Here is a 21,157-nt window from a genome sequence, read left to right as displayed (position 1 = left end):
TATACACACACACAAGATACATATAATATATGTGTGTGAGTGTAGAATTAGGATCCTTGCACAATGGGGTGGGCATCTTCTGCAGACAGTTGGTTCTTGTCCGCTGACATGCATGTTCTGTAAAAGTCAAAGCTTTACAGTTTATCATCTCTGCAGCCATAGAGCAATGACCCTGCCAAGTACCCAGCAGGAAAGGACAGACAGCGCTCACCTAACAGCGCCTGCAAGTTATTAGCTGGATTTTATCTCCCAGACACACGGAGGATTTCATGTATGAATCAGTCCATCTCCAGACAAAGCCCTGGCAGAGAATCCCACCAGAGCGCAGAGGAAGTGGGCAGCCCGGCACCCGTCTGTCTGACACAGGAGCAGACGGCTACTTTATACCAACAGCTGGATTGTAAAGGTGCGGCCAACAAACAACTCCGAAGCCCAAAGAGACCCAGGAGGAAAACCGTGCAGACTACAATCCTTGGCACAATGTCTGCACCAACAAAGTAGTCACACTCCTAGTAAGGGTGGCCCATGAAAGTAAAGTAAAAGGGCTGGACACATGAAGTACAGTTTTCACTATGTGAGTAAAAAAAAAATTGCATTGCACTCACTACAATGTTATTCAATTAGTTATTCATCTGTGAGTTTTTCCTCACCTGGAATTGGAAAGTGAGGAAAAATTTGCAGCATGCTGTGTATGGCCCCTGTAAAATGACCGAGACTCAACACTGCAAGTCGATGGGTGCAAGAAGAAAAAAATCGCCATACAGACCACGCATGTGCCATGCGATTTTTACACAACCATCTCATAGGAAACCAACATTTAATCAGCCGAGTAAAGTAAATTCCCAGCGTGAACAGTCAGAATACAATAGATAGAAAGATGTCATTGAGATATATAATTAGTGGAGTGCAGGCACATTCTCACTTTACTGTCAGTGTGCTCCGGCTGGTGTGCTGAGCGGTCACATCATGCATTACTATCCCCAGGGTTGATGTCGGCTAACATTACAAAGCTGACATCAACCCCAAAACCATTACCCCACTTGCCACCGCACCAAGGCAAGTGTGAAGAGACGAAAAGCCGAGGCTAAGCACCAGAATTGGCGCATTGGAGTGATGTTATTAGTCTGGGAGGTGGCCAATATCCATGGCCCCTTCCTAGGCTATTAATATCAGCCCACAGCTGTCTGCTTTGCCTTTGCTGGTTATTGAAAATAATTCACTTGTATTATTACTAACATTTCTCAAAAAGCAGCCCAACAGGAAAACAAAAATGAAGAGATCTCATTTATGTTGGTGCTGGGGATTAAAAAAAATTATTATAATAGTCTGTGAAATCAGAGAAACTTATTTCTTTTTCCTGAAACAGCCCCATCCATGGGCTATTTATGCTATTGTAGTTTAGCCATACTAAAGCCAATAAGGCTAATGGAGCAAATAAAATGACCAGTCTTTTTTCTGTTTTTAGACAATCCCCTAGACTGACACTAACTGCACAGGATGTTCATGTCACAGGTTTGGCTGTAAACAGAAGTCTTCCTATTTAGAGAGGACCTGTCACCAGCACAAAAGTAAATAGTTTTTTATTTTATTTATTCCCAATGCTCCCCTGATTATTCAAATGTTGTTTGGTTTCACCATACGGTTCCAGTGAAATGGGCCTTATCATTTAGTTCTCATTTTTATGGCAAGACTTTATGCTGCTCTGCATTATTACCCTGTCAGCGCTGCCCCTTTTGTAAACACCATAAAAATTTGCACTAAAAGTACCCGTACCTCTGGAACCGTACGGCAAAATTTAAGACAGAAAAAAATCCAGAATATTCAGCGGAGCAGCAGGAATAAAATAAGAGTAAAAACTGGCCACTTTTGATATGGTGAACGGTCCTTAAACCTCTCCCCAACATCAGCCTGTACAAGTAGGGCGCACGTTGGGAGCAGGTGAATGCCCCCATACCCGGCAGATAATGTCTGTGTGACAAAGCCAGGATTTGCCTCGAACAGCCACGGTGGTGTTGACTATTGACCTCTTAAATAACGTCTAACAGTGGCATTAACAGCACGTTGGCATGAGAGCGTGTAATTCTATACGCCCATCCAGCGCCATTGGCTTGCTATGGCAGCCGGGAATCTTTTGAGGAACCCAGTGTCAGCGTTGAAAACACAGCCGGCCGGGCTTCCAAGGATACCGTAAGAGTCCGATCAAGATATAAAATTAATCAACCCGAATGGTAAGCACAGTTAACAGAAAAAAATTCAAAAAGGTAAAATAGCGTTTTTTTGGATGCCGCAAAAAAAAAATTAAGTGATCAAAAAATGTCATATCTACAGTATCTCAAAATGGCGTCAATAAAAACTTTGGCTTGCCCCAAAAATGTAATTACGTGACAAAGGTTTATTTATTTATTTTTTTTATACAAATTTCTGATTTTTTTCACCACTATAATAATATTCTAAAAAAAATTAACAAGTTTGGTATTGCTGTAATCATACTGACAAGGGAATCATGATGCCAAGTCATTTTTACCACACAATGAACATCGTAATAATTCCCAGAAATACAATGTCAGAAATGTGTTTTTTGGGCAATTTCACTGCACTAGGATTTTTTTTCCCTGTTGTCCAGTACGCTGTGCGGTAAGATGAGTGGAGTCATGCAATAGTACAACTCGTCCGGGAAAGAAAACAAAAATAAAAAACCTCCATATGTCTATGTGGACAGAAAAATAAAAAAAAAGTTATGACTCTTGGAAGGGGAAGGAAAAAAAAATGTGAAAACCGAAAATTAAAACTTGTCAATTCCATTGAGAAGGAGTTTAAGAACTGGTGCTTGCCATCATTTTTTAATACCTAGTCTAAATACCTTTATTCTCCTGAATTTGACTTTTTTTGTTCCTCCATGTTTGAGATATGGCCCTGTTTTTATTTGTATACAAATCTAGTCTTGATAGCCAAATATGAGTGGTCCTCAACTCTTATGTTGGGATTCTTTCTGAGAATCACGCCCACTTGGCTAACAAGACTAGATTTATATACAAAGAGGCAGTAGTCATAGCTTATGAATGGAGTAGTGCAAGAGCAAAAGAAAAAAATAAACGTCATATTGAAAAGAACAGAGGTAAGAAATTTCATTTTTGGCAAGGGACAGGTCCTCTTATAAAAGAAACACAATTTTTTCGGACTGTAAGACGAACTTTTTTCCTCCAAAAAATATCTGCGTCTTATAGTCCGGATATACGGTTGTGGATGGTTGTCCAGCTGTGGATGGTGAGGAAGGGGGTTGGCAGCGGATCACAGAGGCAGGAGACGTCTGCTGCAGCTTCCACTGCGTCCACTGCTGAAGAAAATTAATGTTCACTACTCCCCACAGTGAAGGAGTGAATATTCAAGCTCTTTAATACCAGGTATACTTTTAGCCGCAGCTCCTGCAGCTGCTTGGCGATCTAGTGTGCCCGCTACTAAAGAGCATGAATATTCACTGTTCTCCACTCTCATGGTCATCATGGAGAGCAGTGAATATTCATGCTCTGTTTGCGGGCACACTATAGCTGAGCAGCTGCAGGAGCCGCGGCTGCAGCTGACACTGTGCATGCTATTAAAGAGTATGACTATTCAGTTCTCCCCACGCCCATAGTACCCGGCGTGGAGAGGAGTGAATCTTCCGGCAGCTGACCTGAGCGTGTGAGGGCGCATGTCTGTAACGTCATGCGCTGCTCACATGCGGATGTCAGCAGAACAAGATGCAGAGCTGGAGCAGAGGGAAGGCGAGTAGAATCCTTTATTATTTTTATATGTGCTGCGTGAGGGGGCCATGCATACCAGGATGGGGATGGGATGGGGGTGCCATAAACACCAGGATGGGGATGTGGGATGACGGGGTGCCGCGCCATGAATACCAGGGTGGGGGGCCATGTATACCAGGATAGGTAAGGCATATATACCAGGACATTACCCCTATAACAATGTCAGATGCAGACATTCTCCCGTAACAGTGCATCATGACCACATTTTTTGCTTCAATTTTTTTTTCTAATTTCCTCCTCTAAAACTTAAGTGCATCTTATGGTCCAGTGCATCTTATAGTCCGAAAAATACAGTATTTCTTGTTACAAAACTGCCGTGTGTGAAGCCACCTTTAATATGTTATGTTGTCCTCAGAAGGGAAAATTGAATTGATGGAAACCTGTACCACATCAGAGTAGGAATGATCGTACTGTCAGACTGAACAATATTATACAGGTGTAATCTGAACTCTTCTGGAAACTCTGTGTGGAGCACACACAGTTTTTATTTATTTTTTTGCAAACATCCAAAATGTTATATTTTTCTATACATTTAAGGTTCCAATGATTAGAACTAGACGTCGCCTCAGACTCCCACATCAGTTACTGATAGATGATCTATGTGCAGGGTGTGAATAGTGGATATAGCGTGTGAATGAAAGAAAGTTTCTTTAATCTTCCTTCAATCTCTTTCAGTTCCTTTTGCCCCAGGAACTGAAACAAGGGAAGAACCCCATACTAGACTCAGACATTCACATGACAGCAGGAGCACAGCGCTCCCTAATTGGACTTATGTCTCTGATGCAATACTGTAGCCTTGACAATCAAACATAAAAGGTTCCTCAAACATTCACAAGCATTGAAATGTGTAAAAAGTTTCATCTGAGCAAAAATTATAATATTAGCAAATACCTCCAATTAGAAATGTAGTATAGCTCTCCTGATTCACTATGTCGCTTACCCCATATGCAGGGCATCGCAGTAGCTTAGGTATCCATGGTTACGACCACTAGCAACTAACTGTCACTATATTACTGGTTGGAAGCATGGATATCTAAGCTACTGCAATGACCTGCACATGAGGTAAGCGACATAGCGAATCAGGAGAACTATACTACATTTCTATTTGTAGGTATTTACTAATATTATTATTATACTACATATTGGGATAGGATCTTTGGGATGGGAATACCTCTTAAAGTGATTTTGATTTGACAATCGGTCCGCAAAAAAAAAAATTGAAGGAAAAAATAACATGTACGCTTTAATTTCACAGATATATCAGCTTTACAAAGAAAGAGATAGGAGTGTGACAGACAATGATAATTATTAGTATAAATTGTCGTAGATCTGCATAAAGAAACCTAAATTAGAGACTCCCAATACCTGTATCACCTACAGCTGATAATATAGAACATTTACACATTTATAGGTACTCAAAATATAGGGAAAAAGAAAAACAAAACTAATGAATCAATACAAGCGGATTCTAACAGGTAGATATTGCCACAGCCCAGAAATAAGCTTCAATCCTGATGATACAGTAGTTTAATACGTGAGTTTGGTAAATCCTGATGTTTATGGTGTTTCAGTTACATATGGCACAAAGAAAATCCAAACACTTGTTCCCTTGATGAACTGAGCAGAATAACACTTGTGCCAGCCTCCCTAAAGCACAAGGCTGCCATGCACATGTCTAGGGCAAGGCTGGGACCGGCTAAGGAATGACTATTCCCTGCCAATTAAAATTATGAGGCTTTTTATTTGTAGCGCTTACTAAGTAAATCTTTTTTCTATTGCCAAGTCATAACATACCCAGAGAGCAGATAGACAAACACAAGATGTAACGATAATTGCCAGCTGGAAGTCCCAGCACAGAGGTGGCCTGCGAAGCACACGATCTGTACTGATCAGCAGCTTCATCAATCACACTGGAAGTGGCAATACCGCTATATTCCTTGCATACAAGATCCACTATGCTGAAAGATCAATTAGATTATATGCTGATATTCTATATGGGACAACACATCTTTTAATGGACATTATTAGACCAATTATAGAAAAAGCACAAGAATGTAAAGGAGGTTAAAGGAACTATAATGTGACGTCTTATTAAAGGGGGCGATCGTGAAGACAACCGGTCACATATGTCCTTAGTGAATTGTTCTGAAAGAGCTGGCTTATTATTGTATTACATGGCATGTGTGATTCATCTAAATGGCCAACACATTTTGCTTGCAGAGCCTATGGCCACATGAGACTTTCCCTGGCATAAGGGACAGCTGAGAGTTTAAAAAAGCTGGATCTAATAAAAAAAGGGTAGCCCTTACAAGCAGGGGCGGGACAAGTTACTACCTGAGGCCCCTGAAGTTCATCATAATAGCAGTCAGCAGGACAATCCTTCAGCCAAATAATGTTAACAAATAACAGGCCCATTTGTCTAAGGTTGCCTTCCATAGAGAGGTTTTCCATGGATAATTCTTCTAGCCCAATAACATCCCTTATTTTTTAACCTTTAAAAGTCTATGGGCTAACAGAAATTATTCAATGAAGACCCCCTTTAATCACCTGCTACCCTGTACAAAAAATCCATCAGCGAGAGCTTACCTTTGGTGGGAAGCACTTATTGGACCCTATAAAATTAGCAGCAGCTTAGACATAGTATCCAGTTGGCTGTACAGATTTAAAAGAATTTTTTTAATTAAATCCACAAATTGTTATAGTCATAGGTAGCCACCTACCAAGTCTGTTATTCCAGCCCTTCTAGAATGAATTCTATTAGCTAGAAAATCTGACTCCTTGAAGTGCCTGATTCTTGGGAAGACCAAGTAAGGCCGGTTTCACACGTCCGTATATTTCCGGTACTGGAAAAAACTGTACCACAGATATCCATCTCCCGTGTGTATCACACGTGTGGCAACCATGTGCCGCATCAGTGTGACACGTACCGGTGCCTGGAATCAGCGGTACAGTTAGCGCTGTTCCCAAGCACCGGGTGCTGAACGCTGCCCTCATCATGGTTCCCTGCCGGCACTGCGATCAGCACGAGCAGGTACAATGATTAGGGTAGTAGTGTCTGCTCCCGCAGTGTCCACCTGTAAAAATAAGAATAAAATAATAAAATCCATATACTCACCTGTCCTAAGTGTCCACTACTGTAAGCCTCTAACGCAGAGGAGCCGGGAAGAATGAGTAACTCCAGCGAGCAGGCCCCAGAGCTGCGCCCAGTGAGTGACAGGACACCGCTGCTGAGCTCAGCTCCGGGGCCACTCACTGGAGAGGCTCATTCTCCCCGGCGTCAGCGGTCAGAGGATTACAGTGGGGGACACTTAGGACAGGTGAGTATCGTAAATGGATTTATTATTTTATTCTTAATTTTACACAGGGCCACTGCGGGAGCAGACACTACTACCCTCATCATTGTCCCTGCTGGTGCTCATCACAGCGCCGGCAGGGAACCATGATGAAGGCAGTGTTCAGCAACTGGCGCTTGGGAACAGCGCTAACTAACGCTAATTCCCAGGCACCGGTCCGTGTCACACTGATGACACACAGATGTCATTCGCTTGTGTTCAGCGTGAGACACTTTTGCGAACAGTGTATCAGCAAAAAACAGACATGTCAGCGTGTGGAGCACATGGACACACAGTCCATGGAAACACACTGACATGCGCAGACCCATAGATTTGAATGTGTCTGCGTGTATCAGTGTCTCCGGTATGTGTGGAAACTGTCACCATTCGTACCGGAAACAGCCTAGTAGCTAAAATACCCATCATTATGGTAGGTTCACATGAATTAATAAAAAAAAATTGGTTTCATGAAGAAAAGTAGCACAATTATATTCTCACTTGTGATCCATGTGCAGTCCGTATGCAATCTGTTTTTTTTTTACAGCAGCAGCCATTAATCATTTACAGGACCATTTACAGTTCACTACGTTACATTGCAATGTATCCGTAAAAATCAAATGTTATAGCGTGGCATTTGATTTTCTTTATGCGCCCATAGACTTGAATGGGTGAGTCTATTCTGATTTAAGGAAGAAACTAGTGCATGCTGAGATTTTTTTCTTTTTTCACACGCACAATCGGTCAGTGAAAAAAAAACGCTCATCTGCACTGCCCCGTTGAATAACATTGGTCCGAGTGCTATCCATTTTTTTTTCACGGACAGCCCTTGGACCGAAAATACTGTCGTGTGCACGAGCCCCCAGGCTAAATTCCTATGGTGAGTATTTGGTGTGTTTTTCTGCACCAAAAAGCTACGTTTTTATTGCGCTTTTGTTGATTTTTTTTTCCCCATATACACCTGTAGCACCTTTATTTTGGCTCGGGTTTTTGTCTGTTTGGTAGCTCAACAACTGCTTTGTTTGGAACCTTAGCTTTGATAAATCATTAGTGATAAAGTCATGTGTAGATTAAATATGTTTTTGATGACGATTCTGCTGTGGAAACGCATTAAAAAAATGCAAGTGCATTTTATATCTCTGCAGATTTTCCGTACCTCATTCAAGTCTTGGGGGAGAAAACCAACAAGCAAAAAGCATATTTCCTGCAGGAGAAAGTGACATGCTGCTAATCTGAAAAAAGCAAAAGTCAATTTCTGAAGTGGTAAAAAACACACAGTGGGCACAAGATTTATACAAATCTCATCCACCTTGCTGGAATTAGAACGTGTATTTTGAACACGAAAATGTGAAAATAAAAATAACCATCAAATACTCATTGCGGGAACTTAGTTTACAGCTCCTACAAAAGTTGTTACCCAGCTTTCAATTTTTAGGCGCTGGGGTCACAAAACCATTCTGCTCTAGAAAAATCGGTCCAACTATGCTGATCAGACTCAGGTGTCATCCGAGTGTGGTTTGATGTTTTCGACGGACCCATAGACTTAAAAAGATCCAATTCGGAGGCAAATAGTGGATGCTGTGATTGGTCAGAGGAAAAAATTCAGACACGTGCACAGCCTCATTGAATAACATGGGGACGAGGGCTATCCGTCAACACATCGGATAGCGCTCATCTGATTTTTACGGTAGTATGTACGAGCACATACAATGGTATGGCAGTTTGTGCGTACAGGAACCTGGAAAAAGTTGGATGATAAACTTTGTGGTATATGTAAAACATCATTTGTTTTCTTTCAGATTTCCTAGAAAACACTAACAGAAAAGAAGAAATGCAAATTTGTTATGAAGGTCAACTCAACTCCGTGACTAAGGACTTTTTTCTTGGTGGAAATATTCTAAAATGAGGCAAAGTTTCCCATTAGACAATGGTCGTCCATACAAACCTCATGTAACCTTTCTGCGTGTAGAAAGCATTGCAATCGGTGCAGAAGAACAGGGATATTGATTCATTGAGAGAAGAATTATTTATGCTGAAATGGACGAAATAAAGAAAAGGAAGAGGGGGAAGGTTCATTGTGCTGAACTCCTGGTGTATTGAGTGCGGGACAAGGTGAGCTGCCAGCACTAATATGAGTGCATATATCAGAAGAATAAATAATTACATACATCGACAGTCTGACCGAATGACCCGCATCCATACATAATAGCCAATTTTTTTTTTTTCTAAACCAATTTTGTTTTCCTGCTAACATGAGAGGTTACAAACAGCCTGGGCGAGAGGGGAAACCAGAACAGCTCGGAGAATTGAATACTACCTCAAATCTCAGGGAGAGGTTTATTTTATTAGTTCTTAATAAATATCTTGCAGATTTCCTCAGGAAATACAGCAGATCACATGTAAAATAGTTTGGTACTGAAGTCAACAGTGTCAACATCTGAAATCTATTAGGGCAAAGCCACAGCAGGGAGATCAGCAGGCTGAAAAACTTCACTGCGCTGAGGCGGGGATGAGAAGGGAGGAGGGCAGGAGGGAGAGGGGGGAATCTCACGGCCTTCCAAATTCTTCGAGAGGTAAAAAAGTCAGCCAAGGCGCAGAGAGAGAAAGAGAGATCCCACATCCTGCCGTGTGCTGCCAGCGATCTGAAGTACCCAGAGCAGAAAGAGGAGATTAATTCCATGTCTGGCCCCAGAGGGAAGGAGGGGGGCTGGGAGGAGAGGGCAGGGTAAGTGGTGCTGGCCACATGCCACCCCCTTCTTCCCCTCTCCTACCCCCCCCTTCTTTAAGACATGTTTCAATGCAGACAGAAGTAAACCCCAGCAGACAGCAGCTCACAGCCTGCCAGGGCTAAGCAGCAGCTGCACCACGTCTGACTCTACTATACAGATGTTTCTTACAGCATCACTTCCACCTTCTCGCTTTTTTTTCTTTCTTGTTTAAAGGCACAGCACATCTGGGCAGGAGGGGGATGAGATGGAAGGTGGGAAGAGGGGTGAGTGTTGGACGGGACCACGTTTGTTCGGGGGCCCAGACTGGGGATGCACAGGCTGCCAACAAACTGCATCTGAAGTGGATGATGAATACGGGCTGTCACCACAGCTTCCAGAGCAAGCTTAGAGCCAGAGCGTCTGACATGAGGTCTGCTGATGGGGGTCTGGAGCGGAGCTGTGTGTCACTTCTCAGTCCTGAGGACACCACAGGCATAGGCTGCCCATTCCCACACCTAATCATAGAGCGGGAATCCTCAACCTGTAGATGCTTGGAAGTACTACTCTCAGTATGTCACGCCATTCCTGCTAGGAAGAGTAGTACATGAGCAGAATTGACAAAGCAATCTGTACCAAAGGCGCACTACAGGGATCTATCCGATCTTACCAATACTCCGATAGATTTCAGCCTTTGTGTTCCAAAGATTCAAACATTAAAAGATTTCTGCAGTCAGTGATCAGAAACATTTAGAGTTTATATGTAGCACCTGCGAACCTCTCCTGATTGTGTCCTGAAGTGCTCCTTACAAGACAGGATTGGGTCACCTCTTAAAGGGGTTGTCTAGGAATAGAAAAACCATGTCCACTCTGCTCCAGAAATGATGACGTGCCCCCTCTGTGGGTCGTGGGTGGTACAGCATCTCACCTCCACTGAAGCGAATGGGGCTGAACTGCACAGTTGTGGCGTGGTTTCTGGAAGAAAGAATCCATGTTTTTCTAATCCTGGACAAGCCACTGAAAATGTCCTGCACCTGAGTGAAGAGCACATTATGGCCTAGGGGGTAATCCTAAAAAGTGGTCATGGGAAAGTAGAGTGCAGGGCGTCTGTGAATCACGCAGCATCTGCACACATAGCCTTAAGGGAAGGTGCACAAAACATCTTTTTCAAGAGGATTTTGCCTGGAACCAATCTGAACAAGCACAAAAAAGAACAAAAAAATCGCTACTAAGAATGAAAATAATGCACAGCAATGTTAAAACAACTTGCTGTGCACATTCAGTATTTTGGCACTTCTTTTAACCCTTCAGGCTTTAAAATCCAGAATGTGGTTAGCATAAATAGCATGTTCGTTGTTTAGGTGGCTTCAGCTATTCAGCTAGTCAATCGCGATTTAAAGTTAGAATAAAAAATAGAAAAAGCTGCCGGTGGCTGAGCCGCCAAAAGACTGACAGGAAAACGGCAAAGCTGACACGTCAGGAAAACCACCGCCTGTGTGCACATACCCCAACACAATTTTGTAACATGGTTTTAAGCTGTGCCGTGTGTAGAGATGTGACATATGGTTCACATGGTACCATATGGTAAGGTAATGCACTTAATTAAATGTATAATTATATGCTTAATTGTAAAACACTGGGCAAAACTGTAACTGACAAAGACCTGGGTGTATTGGTGGACGACAAGCTCACGTTTTGTGCCAGTGTCAGGCAGCTGCTGCAAAGGCAAATAAAATAATGGGATGCATTAAAAGAGGCATAGATGCTCATGAGGAGAACATAATTTTACCTCTATACAAGTCACTAGTGCGACCACACTTAGAATACTGTGTACAGTTCTGGTTTCCGGTGTATAAGGAAGACATAGCTGAACTAGAGAGGGTGCAGAGAAGAGCGACCAAGGTTATTAGAGGACTGGGGGGTCTGCAATACCAAGACAGGTTATTACACTTGGGGTTATTTACTGTGGAAAAAAGAAGACTTAGGGGTGATCTTATTACTATGTACAAGTATATGAGGGGACAGTACAAAGACCTGTCTACTGATCTTTTTACTCTGAGGCCTGAGACTGGGACCAGGGGGCATCTGGAGGAAAGAAGGTTTAATCATAATCACAGACGGGGATTCTTTACTGTAAGAGCAGTGAGACTATGGAACTCTCTGCCGCATGATGTTGTAATGAGTGATTCACTAATAAAATTTAAGAAGGGCATGGATGCCTTTCTTGAAAAGTATAATATTACAGGTTATATATACTAGATTCCTTGATAGGGCGTTGATCCAGGGAACTAGTCTGATTGTCGTATGGAGTCGGGAAGGAATTTTTTTCCCCAGTGTGGAGCTTAGTGTTTGCCACGTGTTTTTTTTTGCCTTCCTCTGGATCAACAAGTTAGGCTATGGGTTGAACTAGATGGACTTAGTCTTCCTTCAACCTTAAAAACGATGTTACTATGTTACTGTGCTTTAATTGTATGAGCTGCGCAGCCAAACGCTGCATCACCAACATGGCACGTCACAGCAGCGGCCCTGCAGCTATGATGTGTAACAGCGCTCTCATGCACATCACGTTCTGGGCCACGCTCCTCACACGTCGGGGACTTCCATCAGAGGTCAGAAAAAAGATATTCAGATGCTGTCCCAACAAAGTAAGACACGTAAAGGGAACATGACATCACCAAAAATGCTACTTACCGCAGATATGGGGTTAATCTGTATGTAAATAGTGGGAAAACTATTTAACTATAGAACTATTGAAATGCGACTACACAATGAAAATGAAGTTTAAGGGCCTGTGCACAACACTGCAGATTTGTCGCGTTTTTTTTTCTGCACAGATTTGTCATAAAGCCTGAAGCAAAATCGGATGCCAGCAAAGTGAATGAGAAATCTGAAGTGTCATGCACACGTTGAGCATTTTTGACCTGCAGATTTGGTGCAGAAAATAATTTGCAGCATGACAATTCTCTGCGTTTTTGCTTGAACTGAAAAAAAAAAGCAGGCAAAAATGCAATGTTTTTTAAGGCTGTATTTTCCTGCCAAGAGATGCAGAAATGGTGCAGAAATTTCTGCAATCAAATACTCAACATGTGCACATACCCTAAAGGGGTTGTCCAAGACTATTGGTTCTTAGGCTGACAGTAAAAAATTAACAGGTAGGTAGTTGCTAACTACCTACCTGTTCTGCTCAAGGAAGATCTCTGCAGGCACAAAGTGGTCACTAACCGCTCCTGTGGCTTCCACTGACATGACGTCAACAGAGAAGCGGCTTCTCTTCCGCCCTGCTCTGTTGATGGGGCATGATTGCCATTGTCATGCTGATTGACTTGCTGAGGGAAGCCGGTTGTCATGGTGTCGGAAGCCTCACACCGTCGATAGAGCAGCCTGTAAGAAGTAGAGCTGTTCTGTTGACGTAAAGCAGCAGAAATCGCTGGAAGGAGCAGTCTATGCCCGCTCTGAGTCGGTGCCAGAAAGAACAGGCAGGTAGCTGCTAACTAGTTAACAACTAGCTGTCTGTTTAGTGTTGTGTTTCATAGTTAAAAAAAAATAATAATTTAGTTGTGGATGACATCATCACAGCGTAATCTGTGTAATGACTCTCCAGTGGGTGCAGGGGAGTGATATCATCACGCTCAGTACACAGAGCGTGGCAGTATTCACGCCCCGACACTGAGTGACAGCCTGCCTGTAGTGTGTGAGAGTGAGCTGTCACACAAAGTGCTGCAGTGTGATTACAGCTGCGCTGTGTACTGAGCGGCGACGTAATCACCCCCATGTACCACCCCGGCGCCTCACAGAGTATCTTTATATCTGCATGTAAATAGTGATTCCCTGTAAATGAAACAAAAGGAGTTTAAAATATAAAACTTTAGGACGCCCATATAACCCCCTTTCATTCAGCATCCAGCTAAAAAGACGGACACAATGGCTAAAGTGAATGGTTGGGTATGTCCAAATAATGTTTTTTCAGTATTCAAATGAAAACGAAGCAGTGTTGAGCGGGGTCCAGAATGTGAGGGGAACTCTGCCGTACAGGTGTACATTATTCACTACAGCAAATCTATTGTCACATTAGAAATAAGTTCTCACAGATTTGCTTCAATTTTAGATTGCAGCAGTTTCATGTATTCATATATACTTCTACTGTACTGTGGTTACAATGCAGCATGAGTGTCCGTTACCATATATCTGGTTATTCGCTGGATATTTCTGAGGTCAGTAGATACAAGTATGTGACAACCTGTGCAGATGAATCAATGGCCTGTAAGATTCAGATAACCCATTGTTATTTTAAGTGCTGGTTTTATTGACCCAAGTTCCTTATATTACACCTTCCGCTATGGTCAGAGATGGCTGCATCCCCAAAACCATACCACGGTAATGGACTAAAGTAACATGCTAGCAGAGGCTTTCCCATATATGAGGTCGTACTGTGCAGACACGCAGACCGTTACCACAACACCGTAGTGAATGGTCTCCCACTAATATAACTCAGTCTTTTTCTTTTTTTAAAAAAAAAAATTTATAGTAGTCCAAGTAACGCATCGGACCCACTACAGGAAAAGCCGTCCGTACAGACTGACACATGGTGCAGGAATCTCACCCTGGAGACCCTCTTCTACATCAGCAGGCCTTAATCGGACATATGGAAATAAACTGCTGCCCTTTTTATTATTATATCTTAAACATTACTTTATCAAAAATCTGTGACTGCCCTTTTTATTTAAGAAAATAATGGGCAGCTACAGGTAGGTCCTATTTAAATTGGCAACTAAAAAATGCCTATAAGGGTCCCCAAAGCCCCCTAATGAGGTTACTAATGTAGAAGAGCTGGTTTAGGTCAATGTGCAATATCTCACCAGAACACATTAGATCTTGCGCTTTTACTGCAAAATGGGCCGCAACGCATTGTGGGACCCTGCTCTGCATGCAGAGATCTGACTTTTGCTAGAAAGTGGAGTCATCCAGACATTTAACAGGTGTTATTTAGTAAAATTGTCTAATCTGTGGTGCCCATTGTTTTCTTAAAACAAAAATATAAAAGAACAGCAGTCTTAGATTGTTTATAGGGATTCTTTCAGACGTCCGTGAAACAGTGCGAATAGAGAATGTGAAGTGCAGACCTGCCGCGGGTCTCCTAAATTACAGCACCATGTGTGCCTATGTGGCTACTGAATTCTGGCCAGGAGACCCACGGCCAGTCCAATCATCACTGTAGTTGTGATTTCTTAACGGTTAGAAGTGTGATATTTTTGTAAGACCCCTTGAATTAAAAGTGATCTTAAAGGGATTGTCCCACAAAGTACATTTTAATCAATAGATCTTAGAATAATAAGTTCCACAATTGGATGTGTTTAAATAAAATGTTCCTGTGCTGAGATAATCTCATAAATGTGCCCCTGCTGTGTACTGTGTAATGGCTGTGTCTGACCGTACAGTGACATGGTCTGATCATACCACAGCTCCTGGGCAGGGGAGGACGCAAGAGAGTATACAGACAGGACAGCACGGGATCACAGCTGCTGCTTTCTGTGAGGTAAAACATTTCCTTACTTGTTTAAAAACAATGTTTTACCTTACAGAAAGAATAAGCTGTGATTCCCTGCTGTAATGTCTGTATACTCTTTTGCATCTGCGCGGTGAGACACAGCCATTACACAGTACATAGCAGGGGCACATTTATAAGATTACATATCCAATTGTGGAACTTATTTTTATTCCAAGATCTATTGATTATAATGTACTTTAGTTTGTGGGAAAACCCCTCTAAGGGCTTTGTTTCCAGTCTATTGTACTAGTATACAGAAGCTAAATTAAAATACATCTTTTGCTGTTTACATTTTGTCGTTAGCAAAATCTTAAAGTTCCCGAATTTCAGTACTTCACTTTTATGGGTAATTTCCATTTCATTCTGAACCAATTTCCATTTTCCATGTCGTCTGCATTTTTCTTCTACTGATCTAGTAATAATGTAATGTATTTTTTTCTAATTTAAACAGCAACTCCTTCCAATTAAATGCTGGGATAACCTAATTCTTGCACAACTATTGCCTCATCCATGTTTGCTGTTACATCCTTCAGATGTCTAGATTACCTTTCCTGGAAACACCAACTATGAATGAGAGACTTCAAAGCAGAAGCCGTGCGTGTATCCTGCCAACACACGTTGCCATCAGCATCATACAAAGCAGAGGGATCATAAAATAATTAAGAGCTATTAGAGGTAAACTAGTGACAACCCTCATTGGCACAGACACATCGCAGCTACCTGACGATAGATATGCTACAATGTACAGCAAGTACAGTGTATACAAGCCAAATATAGCAGGTTTATGATCAGATGCCAGACATTTAAATATATCACTAGCTTCTTTTTGCTCAATCTGGAGGAGGAAACACATTCATAATATGTACCAGCAATACAGGTTTTGATTGTGTAACACAACAGCTTGCAAGGTTAGCCAACCCATTCATGTCATTCAGATTGTGAATAAACAGTATCGATGTGTATCTCTCAACCATGACATCCAAAAACACTGTAGGAGCTAACTTTAAGGGAAGCTGACAGATGAAATGTGTGGTCCGAAAAAAGGGCAGCATGTATCAGGCCTATAACCTCATCCTCAAAGGGCTCTTCATTTTTTTGTTCTCCATTTTCATTTTTTCCTCCCCTTCTTCCAAGAGCTATACATTTTATATTTTCTTGTCGACATAGCCGGATGAGCGCTTGTTTTTCTGCGAGACGAGTTGTACTTTTGAATAACACCATTAATTTTAAACAAGTGTTATTGAGAGAGGCAGATGATGGCTGAATAATACAGCCATCATCTTCCTGGAAAGATGCGAGCCTGCATCAAAGTCAAAAAGAGGGCATATGACATACCTGGTAAGGGGTTAAAAGCTGGGAGACTAGTACGATACATGAGTCCTGGCGACTTCTCCCCATCTGCTCTCTTGGTGTGACAGGTTTTTCTCTATACACAAATGTAAAGGAGGAAGGTTGAACTTGATGGAGCTAGGTCTTTATTCAACCTACATAACTATGTAACTATGACATGTCACTCAAGGGCATAGGGCGAGGAGAGGGCACCGGTGACCCACATGTCAGACTAGCCTCCCATGCAGTCCTTGGCAGCTTCTAAAGTATGGGGTTTTGTTTTTATACGTTGAAGTGATTCAGTATCATAGATAGACATATCTGGCTGAAATCATGCTGCCCGTGGATTGTGCAGAATGTATCAGCTGTGTGGTACCTTTTAAAGGGGTTGTTCGGGCTTCTGAAAAAAGTCTGCAGTCACTCTAAATGGCTGCAGACTTCTGTTTACTGACAGTTTGCAGCGTGCATGGTCAAGAATCACTAGTATTGCCGAAGAGTGCGTGCACTCACATGTCCACTCGTATGCGATTTGCATACATGCGATTGAGTGCCGACTAGAAGTGCCTGGCTTCTCTCAATTCATTTGCGAATCATGACAATGAGCGCTGCGCATGCTGCCAGAATTTATAAGTCTGCAGTCATATAGAGTGACTGCAGACTTTCATGGGAAGATCGGACAACCTCTTTAACATATTTTGTTAATAGGGATGTTGAATGAACTCTTTCCACTCCATCTAGTGGCAGTTTCAGGCAGACAACTTTATCATACATAGAAGACCTATCACAAGGGCAAAAGTGGCCAGTTTTTGCTCTTAATTTACTCTGTTTCGGATCTCATTTTTTGTCTTTTTACAAATCTAACATACGGTTTCAGAGATATGAGTTTTTATTTTTATTTAAAATGCAGTACATCAGGGCAGAGCAGGCTGTCAGTCAAAGTGCCTGGGCACTGACAAATGGCACTCACAGTGCTGAGAAGTGACTGAAGCCGCACCAGCCCACCTGTATGACTGACAGCCATTGGCTCCCGGAAGAAATAAAGTTCTTTTTTCATTTCAGTACGGTGGCTAGGCACCACCTTTCTGACGCTATTAACCTGCAGGTTAACTCCATACCTGCAGGTTAATAGCGTTATTCAACGTGACAGGTTCCCTTAAAGCAGGTTAGTCCTCTATGTTTTAAAGGAAATCTGTCAGCAGTTTTATGCTAAGTAATCAGAGAGAAGCACAATGTAGGGGCAGAGACCCTGACTCCAGCAATGTGTCATCTACTTGGCTGTGTAAATCAGTGTTTAATCAGCATGATTTTATCACTAGAGGACTAGATGTCTCATGATTCCTGGTTCACCCAAGCCCCATCACTGATTAGCAGCTTTCTGTCAATATAAATAAATGTTATAAATACATCAATGCCAAAAAAACGCAGATGGTATCGGCCCCTTAACAGATAATAAGATAATTATAGAGGACAAAGAAAAGGCTGAGATATTAAACAGGCACTTTTCATCAATGTTCACCAACAATTCGTCTGTTCCAGGGATCTTTTAACAGGGCAAAAATCAAAGTTCACCACCTGATATAACTAGTCTAACACAAAAAAAGTAGGAATTGAGCTCAGTAATTGACAGACCAATGCATCTCATATTCTTAGACTATCTTGTAACAGGGGTGATGCCACAGGATTGGAGGATGGCTGATGTGATACCGATATTTAAGAAAGGCAAGAAGGTTGTTCCAGACAACTACTGTCTGATAAGTCTGACATGAGTAGTGTGCAAAGTTTTTGAGGGCATCATAAGAGATGACCTGCAGAGTTATATCTCAGAGAATAATATAATAAGTGATAATCCGCACAGATTCATGAAGAATAGGTTGTGTCTAACATGTTGGGTTTCTTTGAGGAGGTAAGTGCAAATCTGGATGTTGGTAATGCGGCTCACGTGGTAACGCCTTTGATACTGTACCACATAACAGCCTTATACTGAAGCTGCAGAAGCAAGGACTAGGGGGAACTATATGTAGATGGGTAAGGAAGTGGCTAAATGACAGGAAACAAAGTCGTCATAAATGGCACGTTCTCTAAATGGGATATAGTCAGCAGTGGGGGCCGCAGGGATCTGTGCTAGGATGGATTCTTTTTAACCTCTTTATTAATGACCTTGTGGATGTTATTGTGAGTAAAGTGTCAGTCTTTGTGGACGACACCAAACTATGTAGGATATTAAAATCTGATCTTGACATTACAATATTGCAGAACGATCTGGATAAGATGTCTGAATGGACAAACACTTGACACATGAGGTTTAATGTAGATAAATGTAGAGTAAAGCACCTAGGACGGAGTAATCCTATTGCTAAATATAAGAGGGTCAGTCAATAAGTAATGCCTCCTATTTTTTTTCTCCTTAAATAAGGTGGTTATGTTAAATATTCGAATTTGGCACAATTCCTCAAACCTTCTTCTCCAATCCACAGCAATTGCAACTTCCTGCTCCAACAGGTGATAGGACTGTATCCGTTTGCAAAATGGCTGACATCGATGTTCGCATTAGACAACGTTCTGTGATTGAATTCTTGCATGCACAAGGTGAAACGCCCATTCGAATTCATGAGAGACTGAAAAATGTGTACGGTGATGCAACAGTGGATGTCAGTACTGTTAGACGATGGGTTCGTCGCTTTAACACAGCTGAAGGGCCATCACCGTTGGCTGACAAAATGCAGAGTGGCAGGCCAGTAACCGCAGTGACTCCAAGCAACATTCAGCGAGTCGATGACATCATTGGTGGTGAGCGCCGGGTGACAGCAGATGAATTGTGTGGCATTATCTGCCTCAGTAAAGGCAGTGTGATGAAAATTATTGGACAACTGGGATACAGAAAAGTTTGTGCACGGTGGGTCCCAAGAATGCTTTTTACCATGCTGGAATACATGCCCTTGTTAAACGGGGGACCAAGACTGTGGAAATGGATGGAGATTATATTGAAAAGTGACAAATTAATCGTTAATGTTGTGGTTTTCAACCTATGTAATTGTATTTGAATTTCTTGCCAATTAAAAGGAGAAAAAAAATAGGAGGCTTTACTTATTGACTGACCCTCGTACATTAAATGGGAGTGTACTCGGGACTACAGAACATGAGAAGGACTTGGGTATTCAGGTTACAGGTAAGCTGAGCAGCAGTACTCAATGTCAAGCAGCAGCTGCAAAAGCAAACAAGATTTTAGGATGCATAAAAAGATAAAATCCCGCAATCCCAACGTATTGTTACCCCTTTATATATCACTGGTGAGGCCACATCTAGAATATGGGATCCAGTTGTGGGCTCCACATTTTAAAAAGGATCTTCAGAAGTTAGAGTCAGTTCAAAGTGGGCAACTAGATTATTACAAGGGATCGAAGGCCTCTCATATGATGAGAGGTTGAAAAAGCTGACCTTTTTTAGTCTCACCTCAGGGGAGATCTCAATTATATGTATAAATATACGTGTGGTCAGTACAAAGGACTAGCACATGACTTACTCATTCCTAAGACCATACTAAGGACCAGGGAGCACTCATTACAGGTGGAAAAAAGGTGATTCCAGCAGCTAAACAGGAAAGGGTTCTTTACAGTTAGAGCAGTCAGAATGTAGAATGCCGACCACAAGAGGTAGTAATGGCAGACACTATAACAGCTTTTAAAAGGGCTGGATGATTTCCTCGATACACATAAGATTGTGGGTTACAGTTAAATTAGTGACAAAATGTAGAATTGGTGGAGGAAGGTTGAACTTGATGGACCTAGGTCTTTATTCAATGTATGTAACATCACAGGAATCAGGGTCTCTGCCTGGACATCGCGCTGTTGTCAGATTACATAGCAATAACCTGCTGACAGATTATTTTTAAACACAAAATGTCTGACAGACTATAATATGTACATGGTGGAAAAAATGATCAAACTATGACTTTTGATGCTACAACAAAATGTACTTAGGTTTTAGCCAGAGCTTTATTTTATCACATACTCTCAAATGTTGTTGCAGAAACTTCTGCAACTGGAAATTGGTTCCATCCATCTGAATGGGCTTGGTTCAGATAAATGGGACAGTTGCAGAAAATCCCACAAAAAAATGACCAGGAAATACTTAATTTGTGAACGTACCCTAAATTACAGTAGTTTGTATCAATAAAAGAGCCTTTGAAAAAACAAAAATTGACCTTCCTCCATTGTCCGTCACAAACTGCACATATAACATCAGAAAAGAATAGTCACACCGTATCTGACAGACATGGAGCCGCTATTACAAAGTGGCAAATAGAGAGGTCCCAAGTGATAAAGTACTCAATGGGATGTGTTCATGCCATACTAGCCAGGCTGTGGAGTTGGTAAGCCAAACCATCGACTCCGACTCCACAGCACGGCCTGACTACTGAGCGTGTACATAAAGTGCAGCACAGATTCATCT

At 41.9% G+C, this 21,157-nt stretch overlaps 1 protein-coding gene and 1 long non-coding RNA gene across 2 annotated transcripts in view; one reads left to right on the top strand and one right to left on the bottom strand.

The window, feature by feature from the left end:
- Positions 1–9,789, top strand: part of LOC141231153 (uncharacterized) — a 128,897-nt gene extending 119,108 nt beyond the window's left edge. Inside the window, exon 6 of the long non-coding RNA XR_012297567.1 lies at positions 8,929–9,789. This is a non-coding gene — a long non-coding RNA (uncharacterized lncRNA). The remainder of the gene's footprint in view (positions 1–8,928) is intronic.
- SMG6 (SMG6 nonsense mediated mRNA decay factor) overlaps positions 1–21,157 on the bottom strand; it is a 289,497-nt gene that overhangs the window by 210,849 nt on the left and 57,491 nt on the right. The window lies entirely within an intron of this gene.

The sequence above is a fragment of the Phyllobates terribilis genome, unplaced genomic scaffold (assembly GCF_046119375.1).
Source record: "Phyllobates terribilis strain yellow unplaced genomic scaffold, ASM4611937v1 Scaffold_2__4_contigs__length_985480577, whole genome shotgun sequence".
Classification (NCBI taxonomy): Eukaryota; Metazoa; Chordata; class Amphibia; order Anura; family Dendrobatidae; genus Phyllobates; species Phyllobates terribilis.
The sequence above is the reverse complement of the archived record's forward strand: the minus strand, read 5'-3'. Positions and strand labels throughout refer to the sequence as shown.